The sequence below is a fragment of the Pteropus medius genome, unplaced genomic scaffold (genome assembly GCF_902729225.1).
Source record: "Pteropus medius unplaced genomic scaffold, Ma_sr-lr_union100, whole genome shotgun sequence".
NCBI classification, from domain to species: Eukaryota; Metazoa; Chordata; class Mammalia; order Chiroptera; family Pteropodidae; genus Pteropus; species Pteropus medius.
Genome location: NW_024350926.1, coordinates 10,925,174 through 10,941,418, shown reverse-complemented (window position 1 = coordinate 10,941,418; position 16,245 = coordinate 10,925,174). Strand labels below are relative to the sequence as shown.

The following is a 16,245-nucleotide window of genomic DNA, read 5'->3' as shown; positions in this document are numbered from 1 at the left end:
TAAGCGAGAGAATTAGGAGGTGGGCGGTGAGTGGGAAGGTGTAAGGAGAAGCATTGGAAAGAAAAGGAAGTATTGAATAAGAACAAGGAACAATGTCACTTAAAAAAAAGAACAAAATAATTACAGTGAAGCCAAACGCTGCTCTTGCCACGTGCAAAGAAACGTTTAAATGCTGGCCTGAAATGAAGACACTTGGCGGTTAAAATCAGTAAAGCATTCTCGAGAGAAAGTAACCACCTCCAAAATGACATTGGCAATTTAGTGTTATTTTACGTGATGATCACGGTGACCTAGAAAAAGAATTTAGGGCTAGGAAGGGAGTTTTTAAAAAGTGATTCATATAAGTCCCCGACTTCACAGACGTGGAAATGGAGGCACAAAGAACTTGAGGGACTTGCTTGAGATCAATCAGTTACAGAACTGACATGTGCGTAAAGAGCCCTAATCCCACGCTCTGGGACAGGCTCAGTCATGGCCACCAGAAGACGTCACGTCATGATCCCAAGAACCCGTGGATACGTTTCTTTGAATGTTAAGAGACTTTGCAGATGTGATTAAGTTACGGGGTATGAGATGGGGAGACTGTCCGGGTGTATCCCGGTGGGTCCAAGGTAATCACAGGGCCAGAAGCAGGAAAGAGGAGGGTATTAGGATGGAAGCAAAGCTCTGAGTGATGTTCTTTGAAGATGGAGGGAGGGACCACAGCCAGGGAACTCAAGTGGCTTTGAGAATCTAGAAAAGGCAAGGGAGCGACCCTTCCCTAGAGCCTCCGGAAGGAAGGAAGCCTTGTCGACACCTCGACTTTAGTCCGTAAACCTCATTTCAGACTCCCGACCTCCAGAAACGTAAGAGAAGAAGCCTGCTGTGTTCTCAGCTACCAGGTCCTCCTGTTCATCTGCTACAGCACCAGCAGGAAACGAATACGTGTTCTTTCCATTTAAACAGCTCATCGAAGATACGATTGAAAGAATTTTAAAGTAAAACGAAAGAATTACGTGTTAGGGATCATTTTGTTGCAGGAAAACAAAGTAAAAAGTAGCCAGCTAGCTACTTTTCTGTCACCGCTGCGGTCCCTTGGCTCTTCGTGTCTGTGCTCCGGCCTACCTGCCACCTTTTATGCTCCAGCTACTCGTGGCCTCTGCAGTTCTGACTCTTCTGATATCCCAGGAGGAGTCTAGCAGACACTAACTGGAGTCACTTTTTCCACATCTGAGCTTCAAGGGGAGAAGAATCTGATTGGTCCAGTTGGATCAGATGCCCACCCCTGTCCAATCAGTTGGGGCTGTGGGGTCTCCTGTTCCTGCCCGTTAAAGGCCGTGCAGGTGCGCCATCGGGAAAGGGGAATATGCAGTCAAGGCCAAGTGACCCACATGTCACTGACATCTCTAAACGTAGAGGCTGGGGCTGGGCTCAGACATAAGTTTGTAACATTAACTGATATTATCGTTTTCAAAGAGGAAACATATGAATTCACATTGTTCATGGAAGAGGTAAAAGGATTCGGTCAAACAAAGTAACATAGAATAAAACGCATCAATGAAAAAGCAAGTTCAAGAAAAGCAGCAAACGGGATTAGTAAAGATAAAAGCAAAAACAAATCAATTAGAAAACAGATAAAATTTAGAATCGATCACTTAAAGCAGGTGCTCATAACCTCTGTGGAACAGAGTGACTAAAAAGATAAACTCCCCGTAAGTCAAGCAAAGAGCGAGTGGCCGGTGGACAGAAGTAAACAGCTTCATAAATAAGAAATAGACTAAAACCACAGACACCTAAGAGAATTGAAGAGCCAGAGAGTACCGTGGACAATATATAGGGGAAAAGTGAACATTTCTTACAAAATGATAAAATGCTACTCCATTTAAATAGAAAACCTGTAACTCAGATTTTTTAATGTAAATAATCGCTCTCTGCCCAAACTTTTTCTTGTCTATTACCCCGTAGACGAGAAATACCCAGTAATACCTTTTGATGGGAGACCACTATGATTCGACGGTGGCAACTCCTTATTATATCAGTACCCATTATCTATTCCCTCCTCACCCATCTCCACCACAAAATAATAAAGCCTCACTTAGCCAATGAGTTGTTTAAGCCTTCTAATAAAATGCTATTTTCATAAAATAACTACTGTGGAAAATGTTGGCATTTGCATCCATATTTTTCCTTTTCTTGAAGTTATAGCTCATCTGAAACTTTAATGTCCCAATCAGATAAGGTCCTCTGGTACCTGAACAATATCAGGAATCGGACTGAAGAGAAATCTTTGATGAAATACAAGAAAGATGGAGGAAAGTAACCTGGTTACGAGATTAACCTCCGTAAGGTCAGTTGCATAGCAGAGCAGAGAAAGTGGACACCTCAGATGAGATGTAGACGTCCACAGTGATCAAATCCCTCGGGAGGGGCCTCGTATCCAGGTGCCACAGAGCAGGCGGAAGGTGAGGTCAGCACAAGGCAGGCAGTGTCTCTGTGGGCAGGGCAGTGCGTGGTGGGAAGTGTGCTGGTAGGTTATGCCCTCCAGGTGGCAGGGGGCAGGTCAGACAGGAGGTCACTGTTGTTCCCACGTGATACCCATTCCTTACAATAATCACATCCGCATGGGAAGTAAAGTCTAACCCTTTAGGCTATTAAAACATTTTCCGCTTTTCAGGATTGATTCAGGAAGTGAAAGGAGGCACAGAAAAAGCAAAACCGGCTTTCGCAACTGGCCCACCTTTTCCAAAACAGATCCTTCCACTAGGACGCTCCTTGTCATTCTAAACCGTGACCATCACAGCACCTGGAGACACCAAGAGTACTCAAAAGACTTGCTAGAGGTTTAACAAAGGATGTTAACGGCAATCTCGTGCAAGAAAGAGAACAAGCTTGTATTAAGTGGATATTTTTAAAAATTCAGTTATCAGTTTAGCCCCTCTGCTGGTACAGACCACTTCCATCAACAGGAATTAGCCCAACTATGCCAACATTAGCGAGAGCCGAGGTTGACAAATTTATCTGGCTTTCTTTGTTTTCTACATTTCTACGCTTCCTATTTTCCACACTTCCATTATCGTAACTCTAAAAACACATTAGAATTAATGTCTAACGCGACGTAGCTCGTGACATAGTTATAGATTCCTCTGGGGACAGAATTAAAGCATCAAGGCTATTTTCTGAGTCTAGGGTGAAAGGTTAATGGGTTTACTGAAACACTAAAGAAATTCGAAGTAGTACCCCTTGGACAAAGAGATCAGAAAAGCGTCCAATGCTTGTCTGGACAAACCTTTTCTCCATTCTGAAAATCTTCCAAATAGCGTCGGAGGAACTGCAGAAAAACCATGGAGGCTAAACAGGTAAATAACGATGGGTCCTCTGTTATCTCCCACTGAGGTTTCCCAGCAAGCTCGTTTTCCCTTGTTTCTTGGAAGACAGAATATTAAGTGAATAGCAAATGCCCTGTATGTTTAGCAGATGGTACAGGAGCTGAGACTGCAGAAGTTCTGATGCCCCGCTTCCCACACCAGTGGTAGAAGGGGGGATGATAGATGTTCAGGACTTGGGACCCCAACTATAGTACTCATTATCGCAGACCATTCCTCCTCCATGAGAAAGAAAAATACGATGCTGCAGCTGAACACATAGATGTTAGATTTTTTCGGAAAATCTAGGTGTGATTATAAATGGTGTAGCATGCCACATCAATGTTTATAAAAATATTCATCTGCTTCCCGACTCCACAGGAATACTCGTTCCTGTCTTCGGCTTCGGCTCGCTCACATGACGTGCTTTGACCAATGGGCTGCTGGCAGATTCGTCATCAGCAAGTGCCTGTGTCGTAAAAAGAGATTCCATTGCCTATCGGTCTGCCCCCAAATAATGACGAGTGGAGCCCACCAGAGCCGAGGCTGCAGCTCGCAGCAGAGCCACCCAGCTGGCTAGATCAGCCAACGCCCGCCAGCAAGCTGGCCTGTGGAAAGGAAGGGCGCCGAGATTTCCTGGCTGCACAGTGGCGACTGCCCGAACTTGAGAATTATGTGATCCGCAGTCCAAGGTCCAAAGGTGGTTGATTTCCTTTTCGTTCTGTTTCCCGGGGCTGCTTTTCTGGACTTCAACTCGAGAGCCCTCATTCCCCCAGGCTGAGCTGACTTGTTCCAGCTCCCGCCCAGTTCTCTAATGTTCCACGTGGTTGACTTGGTTTAGTTGTCTTCACTACTGCTCCAATCTCTACGACTAAATTACCACAACCTCTGTGTCCTGCGTTGGTTGGCTTTTTCTTCCCCTGCCCAGGGCAATCCATAGAATCCCCAGGAATATAAATGGATTTAAGGTATTTACGGATTTGGCGTCTGCACGTTTTCCTCTTCCGCTGTGTTTAGAGAGAGATAGTTCTGAAGTCGCTATTCGTTCCGGACAGATTTATCACTGTGCAAATCTTATTTTCCTGTAACGGTCAAAAAGCAACTATTTTTTAAATTACACGATCTGAATAGAATCTCATATGAATGAAGCTGATGGGACAGCAAAGCTGCTCTATTATTCTGTAAGTCCGACTTGTATAGATATATCCACTGATAAAACGTACACAGGAGATTCAGACTTCCAAACCGAAGAGCTCTCCATCTCAGCACGACTGGCATTTTGGGATGGATGATTCTTTGTTTCGAGGGGCTGCCCTGTGCTTCGTACGGTAGCTGGCAGCATCCCTGACTTCTACCCACTAGATGCTAACACCACCTCCCCCGCAGCTGTGTCAACCCAAAACACCTCCAGACATTTCCAAACTCCCTGGGAAAGTCACTGAGACGGAGAATATTTATTTTCATTTCTCGACTAAAGATCCCTAATTCAGAAACTTCTCCATTTTCCCTTTACTGCCCAATGACTTTGCTAATCCACCGATGTCTACACTCTCCGATCTGCACCTCGGGGCTGCCAAAGCTTAAAGAAATGCCCCGTTGCTGGGAAGTCCAGCTACAATGCAATGATAAACACAAAGCAGTGTTTATGAAGACGAACTCTTAAACAGACATGGCCTAGTGGACGTAGCATCGGAGATGCTAACCGATTGGTTCAATAGTGCGTAGTGATGTTGGATCAGCAGCGATAATGGGTCACGTGTCTGAACCTGCTCCTAGTCGCATTATATAGATCTGGGCATCGAAATGGAAGCCATGAAAGTGATATTTTACCTGTATCTCATTTTCTCAGTAGTGTAGAGACAAGAGTAGGACATTTCTCTGCTGATTCAAAGAAGTTCTGTACTCCAAAGTAGCTACAACGGGTCTGATCCTTATTATTAGACGGTATACGACTTCTTGCATGCAAACACCATAATCATATTTTGTTTTCAAGAAAGGACCATCTGTTTTCTAAAGGATGTACTCCCCGGCACGCACCTTTTCATTTAGCTTCTACGGTGTTCCTGTACTTTCTTTGCCACACGAACCACAGCCACCACACACGTACGGTCCGCGAGCCTTGCCTTACGATAGAATTATCTGTTTACAATCTGCGTTTTGAGGCAGAGTGTCAACATTTTATGCACAGAGTGACATAACAAATATGGTAGAAATTAAACGTCCTTCGGAGGGCCAGCTACCCCAGCAGACGGTGAATGCCTCTGTCTCCATCAACAGTCTTCAGGCAGAGGTTACAAAGTCAGGGACGTTTACTTGGAGAGGGCGCGGGCCTTCTAATCTCCACTACTCGCTCTGAGTCTAACTTTCTATTCTTCTTATTTTTAAGCACTCTAATTTCATTCGGTTAATCTTTCAATTTAGTCTTGGAAGTGAACGCTACCAGAGGTAATGCCAAACATTTATCAAATGCATTATCTCGTTTTTATCCTCCTCAAGGTCTTAGAGCAGGTACCCATCATCTCCATTTATCAGGTGGAGAAACTGAGGCCTGGAAAGATAAAGTAGCTCCTCCAACAAGGCCTCAAAGCAGAGATGTACGTCTGGGTCGACCCCGACTACACTTTCTCTGAAGGGGTAGACTAGAGGGCCGAGTCATGACCATATGACGAGTTTGTAGCCAAATCATAACATTCGAGCCACAGGTGTGGCCACAAACAACGAACGGTCCATCCTTCTTTAAGCTCTGTGCGCAGTGTCACTTACGATAACGTCCTACATTAAACGAAACACTGGTAAGCGGTGAAAAGAACCATATTGTCTTACTACGAACGAAGCTTTGTTCTCCAGTTTTTAAGTCATTGCACTGGTCCGAAACGTGATTAAATTTTTACATAAAATAAATCAGTTGAAGGGAACAATAAAGCCTTATTTTAACTTTGTTATTTTAAAAAAATCTCTCATATACTGATCAGTGAAATGGTTTATGTGTATGTAGTTTGTAAAGAGTAAATTTTGAGTCTTGGCTTTCGTATTTGAGCCCTTTCTTTCCACACATTCAGAGAGGTTTGGTGAGAAACACAACCGAAAACAGATCAATAACTTTGCTCACAGTACAACTATTTTCCCATTGAAAGTCACAAAACTAAAAATGAGATGGTTCATTGCAGTATATGTACTATTTCAGAGCAAGATGAGAAGACATAATGCTGGAAGCATGCACTAGAAATGCTACTTCTGTATAAAAATAATGAAATGTCAGGATCCAGAGGAATTCCCATAAATCACTATTATTCACTTCTGTTTCTTGGTTTATTAAATGAAACGCATGCAGCTATGGATCTGAGACCTTTTCTCCTTAAACCTACGATCGACTAAATTGACACAGTTCCACACTCTCATAAAAACAAGCCAACCAATCCAAATGATGTGATTTAGTTTTATCCATTATTTGACCTTTCCTTAGCTCATATTCATTGTTTATAGTTTCCAGCGTTTGAAAGCTGGCTTGACTTATAACGGTGTTCTCCTTCTGGCAAACACAGAAAGCAGGACAGAGCCCTCAAGTTACTTTATTATATTTAAATCTCGTCTTGTTCCGAAGAGATTTGGGAGGGCTTACAAAATGACGTGCGGTGATATGACAATGTTAAGGGGGATTAAAAAGTCAGAACAGCAAGAGAGAAACTTGATAATGTGACTCACTTAAAAAGGGAAGGTGAGCGACCACTTAGTGCCTATTGTTTAAGATGATCAGCAAAAGAACCAACTCCGGACCAACATGCTCTAATGGTTGTACTTACATCTCCCCGCTTAGAGCTCACTCTTACTTGTTTCATGTGAAACAGGCCCCCAGGGGCTGCAGAACATCAGCGGGCGCCGGGTGCCGAGCCCCTTCCGTGAGCTGTGTCGCGGCATCACTCAGGTGCGTGTGGCCACACCTGAGCTGACTTCCGCCATCAGACACTTCTGCAGTGGCACTTTGTTCTCCCCCGGCCCGTTTGCTTCTTGTACGCCCTGGGAGCGGACCCCCTCCCGGGGCAGACGCGATGCTTTACTTGCATCTCGCTGGTGGCTCACGATGCCAACTCCACTGCCCCGCCCACTCAGAAAAAAAGAAAAGGAAAGCTTATTCCCAAAGCGTGCCGTGTTCATGCCCTGTTCTAAACCTGCTCATTAGAAACCAACCATTCCAGTCCCAAAGTCTGTAAATAAAACAAAACACCGATTCACAGGTGGCAATTTCTAACCAGTGTTTCCAAGAGAACAACACGGGTTCTGGTCCCATGTGGGTAAAACTGATAATTCCTTCAGCAGCAGCAACGTTTTACTGAGGTTTTGCTCTGTGACTGTTCTAAGTACCTCCCGTTAAATTATTTAATGCTCACGATCACACTAGGAGAGAAACGGTGTTATCTCCAAACCTCTGTGCATGTCATCTCTTCCTTCTTCAGGCTTTTACTGGTAACCACAGAAAGTTCTAGTCTTCCTTGCGGGTTTGCCTGCAGTACATTCTGATGTTTGGTAGCTACTTTTCTCAGAAACCCGTCACGCCCTCCGATTTCATTCTGCGAAATGCTGACGTTAGCACCGTTAATGACAGTTCTTCATGAGACCGCAGGTCTAGATCATTCTGTGAGTCGCCTATTTCAGAATCACTTTTACCGATTCCGGGACCTTATTCCAGACCTGGCGAGGCAGTTGCTGCTGGTAGGGCCCTGGAATCTGCATTCGTAAGCAAACGCCTACACATGGCCTATTTCGAAAACACTATCTGTGATTTCTCTAAATATTAATTTAATCGATTCATTAGTTACTTAATGGAGACCTTGCCTACTTACCATACTGGAAGAGACTTTTAAAATGATAAGAAGATAAACAAAATTACAATAAAAATTTAAAAATCGAACCAGCTTTGAAGATTACATGCACACTGTTAGGAAAACAAGCATTAATACTCCACAGACGAGCCCGAAAACATCCCTAATCCATCTGCTTTACATTAAATGTCTCATTAAGGAGGATATTTTGGCATATGATTACTGACCCTGTGGAGCCCATGGATTATTTCATGATACTGCAACCCAAGTTACAAGTTCAGAGCATGTATTGACAAAGAAATCTAATGGACCAGAAAGAAGAAAAGAATTAATTGGAAAAGATAGGTTCTTCTCACTATTTTAGAAAATTTTCCATCAGTTTGACTTTTTAGAAGTCGGCAGTTTTACGGGAAAGGCTAAAAAAATTCTAGATTCCTGACTGGAAGCGGCATGTCGTGGGAACCCCCCTCGAAGGTGTCCCCCACTCATCCTCACCTCCTGGTTTTCACACCTTTGCCTCGTCCCGTCTGACGCCGAATGGCTGACATGTCTGGCCGGTCAGATACCGCAAAGATGATGGGGCGGAACTTCTGAGGCCACGGCACGAAAGATGTTGCGGCTTTCTCCCGTTTTCTCTCCTGGATCGCTTACTCTGGAGGAGGCTGGCTGCCATCAGGAACGGACACCGACGTGGCCTACGGGAAGACCGCGTGGAGAGGGACGGAGGCCTCCCGCCAACAGCCAGCGCCGACTTTCTCCGCATGCGAGTGAGGCCCACGGAGGCAAAACCTGCAGCCCCGGGCGCGACAGCAGATGACTGCAGCCTCAGGTGTCAACTCACCTGCGACCTCGTGAGACCCCAGACCAGAACGAGGGAGCGAAGCTGCCTCCGAATTCTGAGCCCACAGCCATCGTGTGACACAGCCAATGTTTACTTTCGTCCGAGGACATTTCGTTACATAGCATCAGACGATAAATACAGATATAAATGCAAACTCCCCAGGATGTTTGCGGGATGCTGCATCGGTCTGACCTCGTTGGGCCCTCCACTTCCAGGTCCCATTTTCACTTTTCCACCTTTTTTTTCGAGAGCTCCTTCTCAGGCCCCTCTGCTTGCTTCGTCCATAACCCCTTCCCCGGTTACTGAGTTACTTCAGTACTCCTCAGCTGAGCTGGAATTTGACTACCAGCCCAAGATGAACAACGCAGATCCTCTTCCACACACCTCGCCCGGTCCATCCTCCACTCATTTAACGCCCTCCTCAGTCTCTGCTTACTCATGATACCTAAATCTTTGTCATATGTCACAACCCGGCTCACGTCTCACATTTCTAATAGATTTCCCCTGATCGATCTGGTTCACGAGATGTTGCCAGTACATATGTTTAAAGGCACAGTGAATAGAAAGGTAATATTTGTCCAGAATTAAAAGGGAAACTTGCTACTTGGTGCATTCACTTGGCAATAAATAATATATACTTTTGTCTTTTCAACCAACGAAGATCTAGCTCGGCAGTAGTCGGCCGAAATAGAATGGCATTACTGGAAATCTCAGGACATCCCATAATTCTATCTGGATTTATGAATGAAAGCTGGTCATTAATAAACTGGTTCTAAGAAAATCATACCAAGACGATTGGGTTGGAGTAAATCTGTTATAATTTAAAATAGAAAGACGGCGACAGATGTTTGCTTTTCTAGCATTATTCGAGAGTGTAATGCTAAACTGATTCAATTATACTTCCTGTATAACACTTTATTAATAAGAAAGAGCCCTGTTCTCTTTCTCTTAAAATTAAAGTAACTTAACATGCTCCTGAAATCCCTTAAATGCCAGCTCTAAGAGCCAACCCCACATCACGGTATTTCTCTAACGGCACCTACACAGAACATCAACTAAAGCCCAAAGAGCACCTCATAAAGTCATTTATAATTTATCCAACCCCAAAATACTGACAACCATGTCACGGAACTTCTTCACATTTTATGAGTCTCTTCTCCCTTCATGGATTGCTTGCCCCTGGAAGTCAGAAACCAGGTTCAATAATTCATTCCATAAATGTTTACTCAACATTAGTTCATGAATGATTCATCGAAAGACATGAAGCGAAAATGTATGAAGCAGACAGAGTTCTGAGTCGTAAGCAACAGTAACCAACCCCGACCAATTTAAGGAGAAAAGGAAAACAATATATTGAAAAGCTGTTGTTTAAAATGTTCTCTATATAGATCTCATGCTGGATAAACATTTTATCTTTCCTGTGGAATAGAGTTTTTCCTTCCCTTTTATCAAATATATGAAATTGATTTCTGTAGACTGTTTACTCAAAACCCTATCACGTAATCTTATTTTGGTTGGTCTCTGAATTTTTGTCATGGAATCTGACCTTTGTCTCTACTGAATCTTAACTTCAATAACTCGAACGTTTCTTGAAGTCAATAGCTACAGCAATTCTTTGCATTGGGATAATGATGTTATCTGAATCGAGATCACACAGTCAGTGAAACTACTATTTCACCCTAGTTTAGGCATTTGAAGTAATGTTATCGTCGCTGTTGATTTGTTTGCTCTTCTTCAAAATTAAAAACAATATTTAGCTGTGATTTTTTTTGTTTTTTATTCTCACTAAGTAATCCAAGGGTCTCCTGGGAAAAGATTTACTATAATTTAGACCTTTATTGAAAGAGGAAATAATGATGTGACTTTTATCTTTAAAACAGTTTCCATTATCCTGGGATATGATTCTCCACGCATGCTTCAGGCTCTACCAAGTGCTCGAGCAGCGGGGGGTCAGAAGCATCAGCTTCCGAGTGGGAGCCAGGAACGTAAATATTGGAGAAAAGCTGGAAGGATCAAACAACTTATCACACATCAGAGCTAAGGCAGGTAAGTGAATTGATGCTAGCATGCATTTGTAAATCACGATAGTCAGAAACCAAGCAAGTAGACAAGAATCCAAGAGGGGATGGGGCCGGAATCTCATAGAGGATGAAATATTCCACGGCGGAAAGACTAGGCAGAAACATATTTAACTATATATAACTCATGAACAATGAGAAACAAATTGTCCAACAGAAACGGAAGGAACCATCAGTAAATGTGATGGGCTATTTTGCAGCTGTTAAAATGATAGCTGATAATTAGATAGAAATATTGAAACATATTTACAAAACGATTCCAAGTGAATAAAATATATGACAATGACAACCTAGTCAGTATGATTATTTCTAATAAAGAATAACTACACATGGACAAATTTGTATGAGAACATGAAGAAAAAATTATTAGAGAGTTTGGATTACATTAAGAAAATAAACTTTTCATTTATTTGACAATATATTTTTTAAGTTAAATTATTAAGATATGAGTTTAAGAGAATCGGCAAAGTGATGGTAACATGGAGGAGACTCTAAAGGCAGGTGTTTGCTTCAATCAGACACGTTATGTGCCTCTTGCGATTATCATTGATAAGCACTAATACTTATTTATCATCTACTGTATGCTCAGTCCTTAAAGCAAAAATTAGTCCTTAAGTATATTTAGGATCAGATTTGTATATATCAATCATTGTTTGCACTCCAGTAAGAAATGGGTAAGAGGAGGGGGAGAGAAAGAGAGGAACATAAAGGCATTTATGCCGTTCTCTCTAGGAAGGTATGAAAGAAATACATGACGTGACCTGTGCCCCCGAGGCACTGAGATGCCCTTCCGGGGCAAGCTGGAAGAAGAAAACATTTCAGGAAGGACTCAGACGATGCAAAGGAACCATGGCGCGAGAGGGTGGACAAAGCCAGGCTCGGGGCCGAAGGGACGAGGAGGAAGTGAGAAGCCGTCCGACGAAGCGTGGACGGCCCCCCGCTGCGGCAGAGGCCAAGGGGAAGTTCTCGGCGTAAATGTGCAACAGGTCATGCCAACCGGGGCCCGCCCGCAGCCACGTGACCTCTGCACAGCCATCAGCACAAGCGTGGTTCCCTCACTGGGGACATGTGACTGGATTTGGGAAAAGATAAAGTACCGGTAGAATGTAGGGTCCCGAAAAAGCAATATCGAATAGCCGCCTGTGGAATCCAAAGTGGGGAGGAGATTGTAATCCACGGGGCACTAACAGAGGGACCGTCCTCACACGGTGACAGAGCAGCTTAATTGGACTTGCAGTATAACGTAGCGGAGTTCCCAGCTTGTGTCCTTTGAAAGCAGAGCCTAAAAGAAGGACTTGGGTACAGACAGTTTATTTGGGAGTGTAAAAGGAAGGGAGTGTACGTGGAGTGGTTGCCACTGTGATGTACAGAGCCCCAGTCCCCCTGGGGACACACAGAGGAACTGCGGACGATGGTCCCAGAAGTGAACTGGTAGAGAGTTGCCCCCAGCTCTGAGGGGTTCTGAAGAAAGCTCTGCAGGAAAGCAGAGCCACGACCTCGCGGGGCAGGGAGCCGCTGGTGACTGCAGCCCACTGTCCGCTATAGCTGCCTGGAAGCCGATTGCCCGAGATGCTGTGACATGGGCGTCACCGGCAGCTGCTGCACCAGGCTGCCTCAGCCGCAGCACCGGTGACATTCTGGGCCAGACAGTTGTGGTTATGGGGGCCGACCTGTGTCTGGTGGGATGTTCGGCAGCCTTTCTCCACTAGTTGCCAGTTGCCTTCTGCCCAGCCGTGACAACAAAAAACTATCACCAAACACTGCCGAATGTTCCCAGGGAGGCAAAGTCACTGTGGAACTCTGTGTGAACCCAGACGAGTAGCTTCACATCCCTAAGTCTCCGCTTCCCACCTATCACAGGAGGATGATGCCCAGGGAGGAACGGGCTTTGGTCAGGGTTGAGAAGTGGTCATTCAGCCGGAGCAGAGTCACATACGCGCAGTAATAATGGCACCGATGTTAAGAATCACGTGGAAAACTTCTGTACCTTTTAGGGGTGTGTTTTCGTGGCTAGAATTCAAGGTTTACTTCCCGTTCTTTGATTAAAACTCATGATGATAAAGTACTTATTCCTAATATCTGTTTCGGCACACGGCTCAGAGGCCGCATCTCAACGTGAATGAATCAAAGTGACAAAAGTCGACAGAATCACCTTTGATCTTCTCCCGTTACCAAACACCAATTAATGCTCTTCAGGTAAACATGACGACGTGTCACTCTGCTGTAGCTGAGTGAACACAGGGTGTGAACGGAATAGAAGAACTCTACTTACAAAGTGAATGGAAAATTAGAATACTGTATTCAAGAACAATCTTGCAGAGTTTACACTTCAGTGTTCTACAAAATGCAGATTTAAAATGCACAGTTACTAAAACAAATTTTTTGAGAGCGAAGTCTGCGATCTCATTCTCAAAGGCATGAATATTTCAGGTTTATTAGCATACGCTGAATACCAGCATGCAAACAAACATAGAAATGAGTTTAAGGAAATTGGTAATGATTCATTACATAGAGTAATTAGATTTTTGTATGATCGGAGCAAATGCATTAGCAAAAGGAATTACGCACCGATACAACGAAAAACCACTCTCAGGGGAAAAGCCATTATTGTACTAAAAAGGATATTTCTCAGGGATCCTTCCTGCACTTTCCTGTCCTCAGTCCAGACAGCTGCTGCCATCCGCCAGGCAGAGACCCTTGGCAGAGACCCTTGGCAAACCTCTGCCAAATCCTCATCCGTTGACAATGTCTTCGCCAGAACTCTCAGAGTCTGCGTATCTTTGAGAGGTGGCACATGAATCTCCAGTGAGACTGGCTTATCACTTCCTTAAGGGACTGTAAGACAAAACAAAAACAAAAAACAAGATCAGCCTGAAAAGATTCATGGCAAATTGCTTTTGTGGCTTCTGCTTCTGTGGGCTTGAAACCTATGGAGGGCGTGAGCTCTCGCCCCCAGTGGAATCACTGTTCAAACACACTGTGCTGTATCGTGACGACTTCTTAATGTGTCTCCGAATTCTACACGTGCTAATGCCAAGACCTTGTTGGTTTCGTGTTCTTGGAACCCAGCACAGAGCAAGCACTCAAGAAATAATGAAGGAGCGAATGAGTGAATGAAAATGTCATCCGGTCCAGCTCCCCACGACTCGCGTACCAGGCTCCCAAATCAGTCGAGAACCTAAAATGTCAGTCTAAGTGGTACAGGGGAGTCGTGGCCAGCCCCGTGGACCCCAGAACCGCTGAACCTGCCTATCACGGCCGCGGTCTGAGGCAGCAGGAAACGAGGCAATCGTGCGTGTAGACACTGAATGCTCAGAGCCATGTGACACGGGCCAGATCTACACTCCCAGAAAGCAGTTGGGCAATCTTCCAGATCACTGAAACAGAAAAGACGTTTGCCAGATAACTCGGGCAAAGTGCTGGGGTTTTTTTTTTTTTCTGCTTGAATTAATAGTATAATTGCCTCAGTTCTCTATTTGTTGCTTCGGATAAAATAGTTTGAGGCCCAGTCCTATGGGGGTAAAGAGAAGAAGCCCAGATACACAGGAGGAACCTTCGACACTGGCTCAACTGCGTCACGGAGCAGCCTGGATGCATCCAGGCGGCGGTCTGGAAGTTACGAAGCGAAATGGGAGCTTCACTGACGATTCCGAACGCTTATTCGAATTTGACAAATAAGATGCTGGCTATTTTTACAATGCGAAGCATCTGGTTTGACCTTAATTTATCAATATTCCAAAAGTAAATCCACGTAGATCGATTGTTTCTGATTCATTTCTGTGGACCTAGACTACAAAGAGGCTGTAAGAACTCAGTCTGGAAAGCTTAAAAGGAACAGTGGTAAAGATGAAATGGTTTACACTAAGCTCAAAGAAGACTACCATCCCCCAGGAAATGATTTTGCATAATAAAAAAAATCGAATTAAGGACAGTAGAGGCTCTGACGGATGTCGACTCCGCCTAAGATCGTGCTAGAGATGGACCTGTGCAAGAAGACAGCCTTCTGGGGCTTGCATTCCGGGTGTCCGTGATCCATCACCGAGGACAACTCAACCCACCGCCATCACCTGCTCCTGTTTAGAGCCAGCCACACGTTCCAGATTGCGACGGGTCACAGCAGAGTTCTAAAACGTGACCCAAAAAGAAGCGGCCGCCATATAAATTGTGGGAAAGCCTTGTAAACTGGAGCACAGCATGCGAATCTGAAGGCACAGAAGGCTCATGGGAGTCTTGGTTGGTGAAGGATGAAACCTCATTAAATCCTTTAACCTGATTTCCTCTATAATTACGGGGAGCATATCTATTTTCTGAGAGTGGATTTCTTTTCTGAAACTAGATCTCTCCCTTCTGTGAACGGCGTTCAGAGACGCAGGGGGGGGGCGCATCACCTCTGGAAGTGTCTGAGTCAAAGGAAGATGGGGTTAATCCACCTGTGTTAGAATTCACCATGGAAACCACAGAGCAGGAGAAGAATGAGCGTGAGGAAAACAAGTCAAAGCCAGCGTGGACCCCTGAACACAGGGAGTTAAGTCACAGCTGTGGTCTGCCAGCTGACCGGGGATCCCGCTCCGGAGCCTGGACGGAATTCACAGACTTGGTGGCAGATTTGGGGCAAAAAATACGACGACTGTTATATTAGCTTAATGCCCTGCCAATTAATTTTTTTCCCTGCAGACGTAACCTTTGTTCCCCCCCAGACCTAAGGATTTAAAAATGCTTTGTCAAGTTGGTGTAAATTTTAAAATACAATACATAAAAACTCGTGCATTTAAAAAGAGGCTCCGGGAGACGTATAGATGAGCCTGTTGCGAATGGCATTATAAACCACATCGTCGATGATATCCTTTTAAGTTTCTTTTTCGCTGTCCAGGAAATTGTTTTTTCTTTCAAGTTTTACTGCTCTGAGAGAGGAAAAGGTGCACTTTTAGATGTCTCACCAGATGAAATCATTTTAATATTAAATTCTTTTTAAAAAATGGTTCTGGAACTTTGTAATGATGCCTCCCAGCAGTTAAAAATGTTTGAGCATGTCCCACTAGATCTGTATGAAAACATTTATAAAAGATATTATAAAAGATGTTTTAATGCAGGCAGTATTTCATCTCGAGAAGAGATAACCAATCCCATACCTAGGATACCTTTTATGATTACCTTTGATTGGACCTAAG

The 16,245-nt window shown here is 44.2% G+C and overlaps 1 long non-coding RNA gene across 2 annotated transcripts in view; it reads right to left on the bottom strand.

Moving 5' to 3' along the window:
- Positions 1 to 9,130: 9,130 nt before the first annotated feature.
- The window catches only part of LOC120585545 (uncharacterized), a 30,853-nt gene continuing 23,738 nt past the window's right edge, over positions 9,131 to 16,245 (bottom strand). For both annotated transcript variants that reach the window (XR_005648410.1, XR_005648411.1), the window contains exon 6: positions 9,131 to 13,912. This is a non-coding gene — a long non-coding RNA (uncharacterized LOC120585545). The remainder of the gene's footprint in view (positions 13,913 to 16,245) is intronic.